Source organism: Microtus oregoni, unplaced genomic scaffold, assembly GCF_018167655.1.
Source record: "Microtus oregoni isolate MIOR12 unplaced genomic scaffold, Mior012 000008F_ref0000371, whole genome shotgun sequence".
NCBI lineage: Eukaryota > Metazoa > Chordata > Mammalia > Rodentia > Cricetidae > Microtus > Microtus oregoni.
In genome coordinates, this window is record NW_024543067.1 from 21,423,746 (window position 1) to 21,435,218 (window position 11,473).

Consider the following 11,473-nt stretch of genomic DNA (forward strand, 5'->3'; position numbering starts at 1 on the left):
CTGGGCTTATGTTCATTTATCACCAGGACCAACCTAACTGTATGCTTTTAATCCATATGTGACAAGTATTTTTCTCGAAGAAGTAATACCCTGACAAGTTTATAAAGAATCTAGTAACAGGCCTAGCACATTGTAAGAATGTGTTTATTAAGATGACTTCCATGCTTTCATCTTTTACATCTCTTTTTGAAGACTGAATTGCATGATTTAACTCACTTTGATTTCTTCTGCTACTTTCATATCTTAGTAACTTTAGTTACCAAGAGCTCTTCACAACTGACTCCACCTCTCCCACCACTTTCCTTCCATTCCAGGTATTCTCTTTCCTTATTTTAATCCTAGAAATGAATTGTGTATATAATTATTTTCCTATGTTAATCTTTCTGTTTTCTTCAGCTCTCCATTAGATCTATTTATTCTAAAGTATGTGAAATTTCTCTCATTAAAATAACTACTTGTTATTTCCTACCCCGTTTGGCTTGCTCACAGTATTTAAGGCTAATAGTTACATTACGACTAGTACTTTTTCTAGACAGCTCCTGGATAGTAGTGTAAGTCTACGGATATTACTTACCTCTTCCACCCTCAGAGCTCGCTGCCACACCGGTTCATAGTCAATGAACAACAGGTATTTGATTCTAGGCATTCGAATCCAATCTTACCATTATAGGCAACTTTTGTCACCAAATATTATGAGTTTATTCAAGTCTATACACATGTTCTTGATCTTTATTTTACACTATCTCCTGGGCTGTAGGTTTATAATGAGTGGTGAAATTTATATTCAGCCCCGCCGCTCCTTATTACAACACAAAATATCCATACTTGATGAACTAATTAAGATTAATTTTTCCTTTTTGTAAAATCAACCACTGAAAAGAAAGGTCACCACTAACTCTTTCTTTCTTTCAAAAGAGATATATTGCTTGAATTTTGTATTTTATCTGCAGTATTAGATAATTTTTGCTACCTGTCCATCAAATCTTGATTATCTTGTGTCTTCCTTTACCTCTGGTCACACTGTCTGCATAAACACTCAACAGCAATACAATAAACTTCAATAGTATTTCTGACATCCTATTTCTCCTTGATTTTTTTTATATTACATCTTCTTGCCTATCTAAGATTTTATTTTTCAATTCCCCTTGCTTCCTGCCACAAGCATCTTCCCTAACAAGGTTATAAAACTTCACTACCAAAAATAAATATTCTTTTAAATACTTAAAAGTATTTGGTTGTGTGTGGGAAGGCATTTATGAATATGGAGTTCAGAAGCGTCACCTGTCATTTTGCCTCTTCTTCTCTTGAGACCAGGTTTCTCACTGAACCAGTGGTTATGCTAACAATCATTCACCCCAGAAACACCCTATTCCCAGTGCAGCAGGGTACAGCTTTTTACTAGAAGCTCAGAGCTCAGGTCCTCAAATGTGCATAGCAAGAGCTTTCTCCCCAATCCCAAGAACAAAGATTTTATATGTATACTCTCCAAAATCTATCCTCTACTTACCTTTCAATATTTTCCACCAGTAAACATTGTTGCACATAAAATCTTGGTATTTGCCATTTCCTGTGTGTTGTCTTTTTATTTGTAATGTATTTTTTTTTATCTACTTTGAACTTCAACTTTGCTGTCATTATTTTCCCTGACCTAAGTAGGTAAAACCCATGTACCTTTTAAAATCTTGAATTTCCATGGTATTTCACCTAGGGCAATCACAGGATAATTAAAATTACATCCTTCTCACTTCAAAGGTTTTCTGATGTTATAATAAACTGTATTACCATAACTCTATGCAAAATTTGGATAAGGATTATTTTGTATGCAAGTTTATTTTAATTGCTCCTTGCTAACATCTACTCTCTAGGAACTGTGGTGATGTGGCTTTGTTTCTCTCCCACTATGACATCCACTGCAGGGTCTTCTGGACAGGAAGAGCTCCAGAAAATGTGCTTCACTAAATCAAATAATATTTTAAAAATAATAAGAATCACATAAATTTTACTTGGCTTTGTTAAATAGTCTCTAATCTATCTGAATAATTTTATGAATAAAGATATTAAAATAACTTGTTTCAAATCGCAAGAATTTAAATACTTGACATGGTTTCTCTCTAAAACTACTTTCTAGCCCTCTTAAAATGTTTCTTACTAGGCCATAAGGTAAGCGTGAAATTTTAGCTAAATTTTATAATTTCTCTTACTTCTATTTGTTACTTTTCAAGAAATGAGAAAATATTTAAGTTATTGTATTCTGGTGAAATTAGGAGACCTGTGTTTTGGAGGTACCCATAGGTATAGCAAATATAAGGACAATATCCAAAAAGTAAATCCTTCCTCAAATCTATCCATATATATTAAAGAAGTAGTTAATAGTTTACTTAATACAATGTGACAGTGGACTCCCCCCTATAAAGAAAAACTAGCCAGAACCTTTGAGGTCATTTTGCTTATTCAGAAGGAAATACAATCTAAATTATTGTGGGACAATGGGACAGGATATCAAATAATGTGTTTGATTTGAAAGCAACTAGGATATTGTTGAGAGAAGTGCTCAGAAATAAAAACAGAAGCCAAGTCAGGAATAAAATAGAACAGATAAACAGCTCAAAGACAAGCAAAGAAATTGTTTTAAAAACTCTTTGCTACTTTGAACGGCTATTGAGCTACTATGCTTACGATTGCTGTCCTCCGTGAAGACTTTATTGATTTTAGTTAGTGTGGGGCATACTGCTGAAATTTTAGGTCAAATGGTAGATCAAACATAGGAATATACTTTCCTGACCTTTGAAGCCTTCTTAAACCTCAGAAAATAGATATTTTTATTTCTCTTTTCAAAGACCTGACAAATGAGAGTATAGGAAAGGTGACAATAGCATTACTTGGAAATTGAACAGAAAGTGGAAATCTAACAACTAGATTGATAGACCCAAGAAAATCGAGTGCTAAACCAGCAGAGAACATGTTTCTCTGGAAGTGGGGAGAAGGTAGCTCACTAAATTTGAACATGAAAGCAACCCAGTGCTCAGGACCCTGCCTGGGACATCCTGCTTCTAGGGAATGCTCTCTGTGGCTACTTTCTTCCCTGGATAGGGTGGTATTCTGAACTGAAGAATGCCAGAGTGCTTCGCTAAGACAAAGAGGGAAGTAACTCTTTTCCTTCACCTCAGCTCAGCAGAGTGGATGTACATTTTGTTTGTTTTCACCTAGGCAAGTAAATGAGCATGCTTTTCTGAAAACCCAAGAAGTGTTATTAAAATTTGGTGCCAGTGTAGCTCCAGTAAGTGTCAAACAAGCCAATCTTTATTAAAACTCATGCTAACACGTCTTTCAATGTTTTCAAGGCATGTATTGTTACCTGATAAAGAGGATCAATACTAAAGATCTTTGGGTATTTATGGAAAGATTCAAATTTAAGAATACACCAAATAACAACAAAGATTAGAAATGAAATAAGTTTTACAAGGGGAAAAACAGCTTTTAGAAGTATAATTGTCCTTAAAAATTCAAAACCAAAAACAGTTTCTTGGAAATTAAGACTGTAGTAAGAACAATGGAAAAGTTAATACAACTATCGTAAAAGTAAAATTCAATCTCTGAAAAAAAAACACAGAAAATATGAGTAAAATGTACAATACAGTCTTAGAAAATTAGAGGACAGATCTCTCTAATGTGGGAAAGTTTAACGTTTTACTAATAAAAGTTCTAGGAGAAAAGGCCAGAGGAAATGAAGTAAGGAAGCAATTACATAACGTACTAACATTTCCATAATATGGAGAAATGACTTTCAAGATTGAAGAAGCCTTGCTATGTACTGTATAATGAATGAAAATAGACTCAGTGTCAAGAATATAATTCTAAAAAGTCAGATTGTAAAGGCCAGGGAATGTACTATAAATTTCTAGAAAAAAAGTTTGTAAATTACATTGCAGTATGAAAAGGATTAGAAAGGCCTCAGTGTCCTCAAAAGCAACACTAGAAACAAGGTCATAAACCACTATCATCAAAACTCCACAACAGGGGCTGGAGAGATGGCTCAGAGGTTAAGAGCACTGACTGCTCTTCCGGAGGTCCTGAGTTATATTTCCAGCAACCACATGGTGGCTCACAACCATCTGTAATGAGGTCTGATGCCCTCTTCTGGCCTTCAGGCATGGAGGCTGAACACTGTGTGCATAATAAATAAATCTTAAAAATAAACCTCCACAACAATGTATTCTCAGCCTAGAAATATTTACACAAATATTTACAAAGTATGCAGTATGAAAAGAAAATTTCCTTTTCTTTCTCAGTTAGAATTTGTATTCACCTATGTGATGTGTCAAAGAAAGGAAAATAAAATTCAATAACCACAACAACAAAAAAAGATCACCCAACAATGTAGTGAACAATACTTCTAAGAATACAACCTATAAACTGTTACGAGAAGCAAGAACTTACAAGGAAATTAATAGCATAGTAATAATGATAAACTACCATACAGCCTGCTTTAATACCACTTGGGATACACACAAAGCAATTTACCCATCTTTATTTAATCACTGTTTTTCCTCCCACTACCAGACTTGCTATTTCTTTGTGGTCTCCTGTTGGTGAAGACAATGGCAACCGTGACAATCTTAACAACTTTCAATCAAAGTTTTGAAAGCTTCCTCCAAAGCTTTGCTGAGGACTCTCGGGGAACACTTACATAGTACGTCAGTCATGAAAGGAGAAGTAGGACTTGGTGAAAAGAAGTAGCATTTCAGGCAAGCACAACTTGAAGAAAGGTGTGCAGGTTTGGGACAGTGTGTGCATTCTTCTTAAAGTGAACACTGTACTATAAGGCTACTTGTTTGTTTCCCCGACTGCAAGCCTCGAAATAATCACAGAAACCATGTTATTTAAATCACCGCTTGGCCCATTAGCTTTAGCTTCTTATTGACTAACTCTTACATCTTAGTTTAACCCATCTCCATTACTTTGTGCATCACCACGAGGTTGGGGCCTACCTGCAAAATTTTAGTGCATCTGTCCCCAGCCGTGCCTCCATGGCTTCTCCTAAACTCCTCTCTAAATTCTCCCAGCATTCAGCATAGCTTTCCCTGCCTAGTTCTGCTCTACCCTATCGCAGGCCCCAAACAGCTTCTTTAATAACTAATGGTATTTGCAGCCTAGAGAGAGAGGCATCCCACATCAGAACACAGTCTGTATTAAGCCCAGTTGTGAAAGGTACAGTCAAGAAATAATGTTGTTGAGGGTTAAATGGTGAAAGGATTTGATGCCTGAGTCCTTATGTTGTAAGCTCTCTGTTGATTCTATACGGTACCTGTGATACCTTTAAATATTTTTGTTATTTGTTGTTTATTATTTATTTTACTAGAGTCCAGGTTCACTGTGACATTTTAAAACGATGCATATTTTTGTAGATTCTCTCACCTTTGCAACCTTTCTGCTCCCTCTGGTACTTTCCACTCTGATTAACTTCATTTCTGCTTATATGTGTTATATTGTCCTAATCTCCTCAGTGCTAATTCTTTTGGTCTCTTGTGGTCTTCTTTCTAATATTGTAGATACTCACACTCACACCCACACACCCTCATCAAATGCTAGGTTCTGCGTAGGAGAAAGGCATGCGATAATTGTCATTCTGAGTTTGGGCCACCATGCTAAAGATAATATTTTACAGGTTCAACCATTCTACAGAAATTCTCAGTTTTCTTTGATACACATCAAAATACCACTGTTCATATATATTATACTTTAAGTGGATGAATAATGAAAATATATCTACTGAGGATGATGTTGGCAAGTGTTGGTTTCCTGCCATGCAGCTAAGACCCCTGGTAGAGCTGGCTTTCCTACTAGAAGCTAAACATATGACCAGAACTTGTTTAAATATAACATCTAAAGGTTTGAGGTGTAGAAGGTTGTGTCTTTGAACGGGACATTTTTTGATAACTTGTAACATATACGGGCAAATCAGATAATGCAAGGTATCAACTCTTTTGGCCTGGATTAGAGAAGGTAGAACAAGACTTTAGAAGTCATAGTTTCTGTTTCCCTGAGACCACATAAAGACATTACTTGTCATTAGAGATTAGACACAGAGTTAGAAGAAATACACATCCAATGGCATGTGAAATCTTTAAAAAAGTTTATCAGGAGCTAAATTCACATTGTTAGCTCAGGTCTCTCCCGAAAACTAAAGACACTTGAGATTTCTGAACTTTTATACGCATACCACTGAGAAGGCTGGAAATAGAACTCACATTTGACCACTAGGTTAATGTTGCCAAATTTCAGTGTCTATTAATTCCGAGTCTCAATAGGTCCTGTGAAGCGCAAGGTTGTAGACCAGAAATGGACTCTAGTAATTCCAATGAGGACATGTGGAAAGACTTACAGGTTCATGCTCTTCCAAGTTTCCAGCCTGTTTTGAGAACAATTATCTCATTTTCCCAATCTGAGAAGGCTATTTGGCCTTGTTTAAGCACTGTGTAACAACTCCAGTAGTTACAATAAAAGGATAAATCTAAAATTGTGTGCAGTAATAAAGCTAGAGGCACAACCCAGCATACCCTTTGTTTGTTTTGTGTGTATGCATGTAATATGTGTGTGTGTTTGTTTATGTGTATGTGGTGTAATGTTTGCATGTGTTGTGTATGTGTTGTATTTGCAGTGTTGTGTATATTTGTAGATAGATAGATAGATAGATAGATAGATAGATAGATGCATATATGAAAGTGTGTATCTATGCATGTGTGAGACCAGAAGTCACCTCGATTATATTTTGAGTCACTTCCACTTTATTTTTTGAGACAGAGTCTCATTCTGCGCATGAGCTCACTGACTTGGTTAGCCTGGCTGGCCCACAGGTTCCAGGGATCTGCCTGTCTCAGTGTCATCAGTTCTGGAAGTATCAACACACACCACTACACTCAGTGTTTTACTTAGGTGCTGAGGAGCTGAACTGAGATCCTCATGCTTTGCTATAAGCAAATGAGCCAACTCCCTGTTTCCTAGAAACGAAAATTCTTTAGAGGTTGTCCACTGCTAAGGGGGTATGATAAGGAAAATATATCAGCAATGAAGTGGACTTAGTGGTTTAATGAGGAGAGTGGATCTCAAGAGTGGCAGCATACAAACCACAATATGAGAACATCAGAAGCAGGGAACTATGTTTACCATTTATTAGTTGATGTCCAGACATTGCTAAGTTATTTTTAAATCTCTCAAGATTAAAACAGAATAATATTTTATAACATCCTACCTGAGTTATTTAATCAATAAAGATATTGCATATGGGATCTCTAACAGAAAGACAGAACATTCTCAATTCTCATACTCAAATTGGACCACAGATTCAGCAGTAATTATAATTAAAAAGAAACATCTTGTTACTTTGGAGGGAGAAACTTTGATTTTTATCACTTATGACAATGACTCTATCTAAAATCTTTCTGAAAATATCTAAATGACTCCTTGGATCCAATAAGGTGTTCATGGTTCAAAGGAAAATATATATCCAGTCTTTTCATAGACATCTCAACAGTGACTGTTCTCTAACTCTGATCTGCGTATCTGTTGTGTTCTGGCTCACCTGCTTGATATTTATAGCAATCTCACTTTGTAGACAAACCATTTTTTGAACTTATTATGTAATCCAGCTCTCCCTCAAAATATTATCTTCTTCAACTTCTAAAGTGTTGGGCCAATAGCTGTACCCCACTATGCCTATCACAAAAACAACAAAATCAATTTTCTGGAATGGATCACAGTTAATATGGTAATATTGCTTAGTCCCAACAACCAGTAGGTTCCCACCCTCTCATGCACTTTCTCACTTAAGAAATCTCTTTTTCATATTCACTCTACTGGGAAGGCTACAGGAAAACACCCTCTATTATCATTCTCTACTATTTTGGGAGATGGAGTCCTAGGACTTTAGTTACCCAATGTCCATTGCAATTACTTATGACAAGCCAGTAACAATACATTTGTATTCAGAAGTTATAAATAATGGATGAGAGCCAACGGGGTCTTAACTGTATACAGATGCATATTACCAATATTACCAATTTGCCTCTGCTTCATTCTGAAGTTATGGCTACAACATGAGATGCAACCATTTCCATCCCATGTGCCTGGTTATTGAAATGTTTGATGTCAGTAGTTGAAAAAGCCTGTAGGGGTGCAATAGTTCAACACCACTGTAGCTCTGAAGAGCAGTGTGGGAATTAAATTAAAATAAATCTTCACCTTGCCTGGAATGAGAGATAGTCTGAATTAAGTGTCCATACTGATTCATGGCTGTGTATAATCATAGACTAGATAATCTGAGAGCTAAAAGGAAAAGATAAGAATCACAGTAACAAATTTACCAGTGGACATTCTTCATTGTCTCAGTTTTTAGAAATGGAGTGGTTACTTTTCATAGCAATGCTTTGTCATAACGAAAATCAATATCTAATAAACTGATGGCATTACTCATGACTTAATTTTGGGGGGCATAAATTATCAACTGTAAGAACTTTTTTTTTGTAAAAGAGGCATTGCATTGATATTGAGCTTGTTAGCATATTTTCAGATACTTGAACACACGGTGACCTGTCAGATGGTGCCCAGTTTAACTAAGAAGAACAATTAGAGTAGAAATTAATTTGGCTAAAGAATAGTTTGTCACTATTTATTAGGTAAAGTTTATGACAATGAAGTAGGGATGTGGTATAGTGGTAGAGTACTTATCCAGCTTGCCCAAGACTCTGAGTTTGAACCCCAGCACTGTGGTAGCTTATTTATCCAGTTATATATTTATTTGCTCATTCATTCATTAGTTCACTTATTTTGGAATGATACAAGTCATTCTTTTAATCTTCTTGTTTCTAATCTGTATAAGTAACTATTTTTCTCATTTTTTAATGTTCAAGAAATTCTTAGATGACTTCAACGAAATTATTAGCCTGATGTCAAAGTTTAATGAAGGGTAAAACTTCATACAGTGTGTTGATTTAACTGTGTTGCTTAAAGCATCAGGCTAATATGCCAGTTCATTTAAACACTGTTTTGGGTGAAATAAGATAATTTTGAGTCATGTATTAGTTATTGATTCTGTATTATATTTCTTTAAAAATTGCTGTGAGTGTTCTTGAATATGCATGGAAGGAAGCCTCATAGATGCTTCACCAAAACTATTGGATTAAGTTTAATAAGTTCTTCAAATAGCTAGATCATTGGCCAAGGATTGAAAACAAACATTTGATCATGCATTGTTTTCTGAGAACACTCTTTGCTTAGCCAGTAAATCAATAGGTGGATAGATAGATAGATTAAAAAAATATCAATTTTCCTGGGAGCAGAAACCTTGTGGCACAGTTCAGTTATTTCACATGACCCACAGTCAAAGTCTGGGACTTTTCATTCCATAGAAAGTATATGTGTATGTGTATCATCAATATGCCCTTACTTTATTGAACACAGATTAAAGAGTGAAGACCTGACACAGGTCATATTCTCTTCAAAATGAAAGAGTTTTTACGACTTTGATAGCTGGCAATTTTCCCATTTGAACTTGTTATAGCTGTGAATTATTTAATACAGTGACAGTGGTGTTTGATTTGAAATTCATTCATTCCTTCACTAGTCACAAGGCAAAACACCTCCTAAAGAGCATATTTAATTGCCCAGATGTTTATGTGAAATTACTGCCATTAATCACAGTATTGATTATGTTTCTTCCATATTCCGGCAGTCTTCTATTTTTAAACAGTACCCTGAAGCGACTTAGGAGATATGGCATCCTTGTTATTCATGACTTTATAACTTGCAATCTAATTGATTGATGAAAAATAAGTTGTATACCACTTAAAGCCAGTACTTGTGTTGAAAAGATAGATATTTTTATCACTTCCTATTTGGAACAAAGCATGTTCTGTGCTACAGTTTCAAAAAAGGGGCCCCAGATTTTCTAGTCAGCCTCTGAGTGTAGGAGTGTCATTAGGCAAAATGTCCATCTGGCAGAACTAAGCTTTTTCTGCCTGTCTCAACTCATTTACCAACATGCCTCCTCGTTTTCTGTCTACTTTTTTATTTCTGTTCTATAAACATCTACATTATCTCCAGTTTCCGTGACCTTAGCTTTAGATCAGCTCAACAAGACGGAAAACAAGGCAGGTGCTGGCAATCTACCCAACCCCTGGTGATGGAGAGGCATTGATCTTGGAGGAGAACCTCCAATCACAACTTTAGTAAAGGAGCATGATCTCTAACTATACTCTAAATATTTGCCCTCACACACAGAGACAAGTGTAGTCCTCACCCCTCATCAAAGAAACCTCCTTTTAGAGCAGCCAGAACCTAATGCAGAACACCATAATCAGCCTAAATGCAGAGTTGTGGGGTGCAGTCCCAATGGATACATCTGCAAAAACACTTCCTCCCTCAAGGCTCAGGAAACATTGCAAAAGAAGGGGTGAAAAGAATGTAAAAAGCAGAAGCTTGGGAAATTTGTTAGAAGATTGTGTCTCCTAGTAACATCAGAAGCTACATCCCTAATGACTCACCAGCCTGTCTGCCTAAACAGGAGCTAAATAAGGACAAAACCTATAGACATGCCAAATGGACGGGCATCAATCCTATATAGAGATTTGCAGAAAAATAAGGAATGTTGAGTGTGGGAGAAATAGTCTTCTCGAGGGAAGAATGCATGGGTAGTTATCCAATACCAAATGGTCGTTTCTGAAAACATACATACAAATAACATTAACAAGACTGGGCAGGCTGTATTTAGAAATATACATGTGTATCCATATATGAATGTAAGAGCTATTAATGAAAAAAGGAGCCTGTGGATAAAAACGAGTAAGGAGAGAAATATGGAAGGGTTTGGATAGAGTAAAAAGAAGGAAGAAATGGTGTACATATATTATAATGTCAAAAATAAAAGAAGACATATATTTTATTTCCCCTAAAGCAATTGCATTTGGTGCTAACTTTGAAACTCAGTTCACAGACAATCCCTGAACCGGAACACGTTTATGAAGTAAAAATTATTAAATCACTTTTGCAAACTTCACTATGAGATTTCCGTTTTTCAGTCTATATAGATTGGTTTTGTTGTTGTTTTGGTTTGAGAGTGTCTTTCTGAACTACAATGCCACAACTGATTAAACAATCTTATGAAACAAAAGCATCCAAAGTCATTTCCAACTCTAAAGTGTTAATTTCTTCAAAAAGCAGTTGTGTCTTCATGATACATATAGATATGCAAAGAAACCCTGGCCATCTTCGCTGTGTAGCCTAGACAGCAGAATCTTGATTACATTTGCCATTTTGAATTCTGTGGTTCAACATTTATAAAGGATTTTCCAATAACAAAAATAGTTGAGAGAGTAGTGAAGTTCTTTGTACAGAAACAAGTGAGGTGCCAATGGGGGGGAAAAAAACAGTATCTGCAATTATTCACGTGCATACTTTAAAAACAGAATGACATTGATTT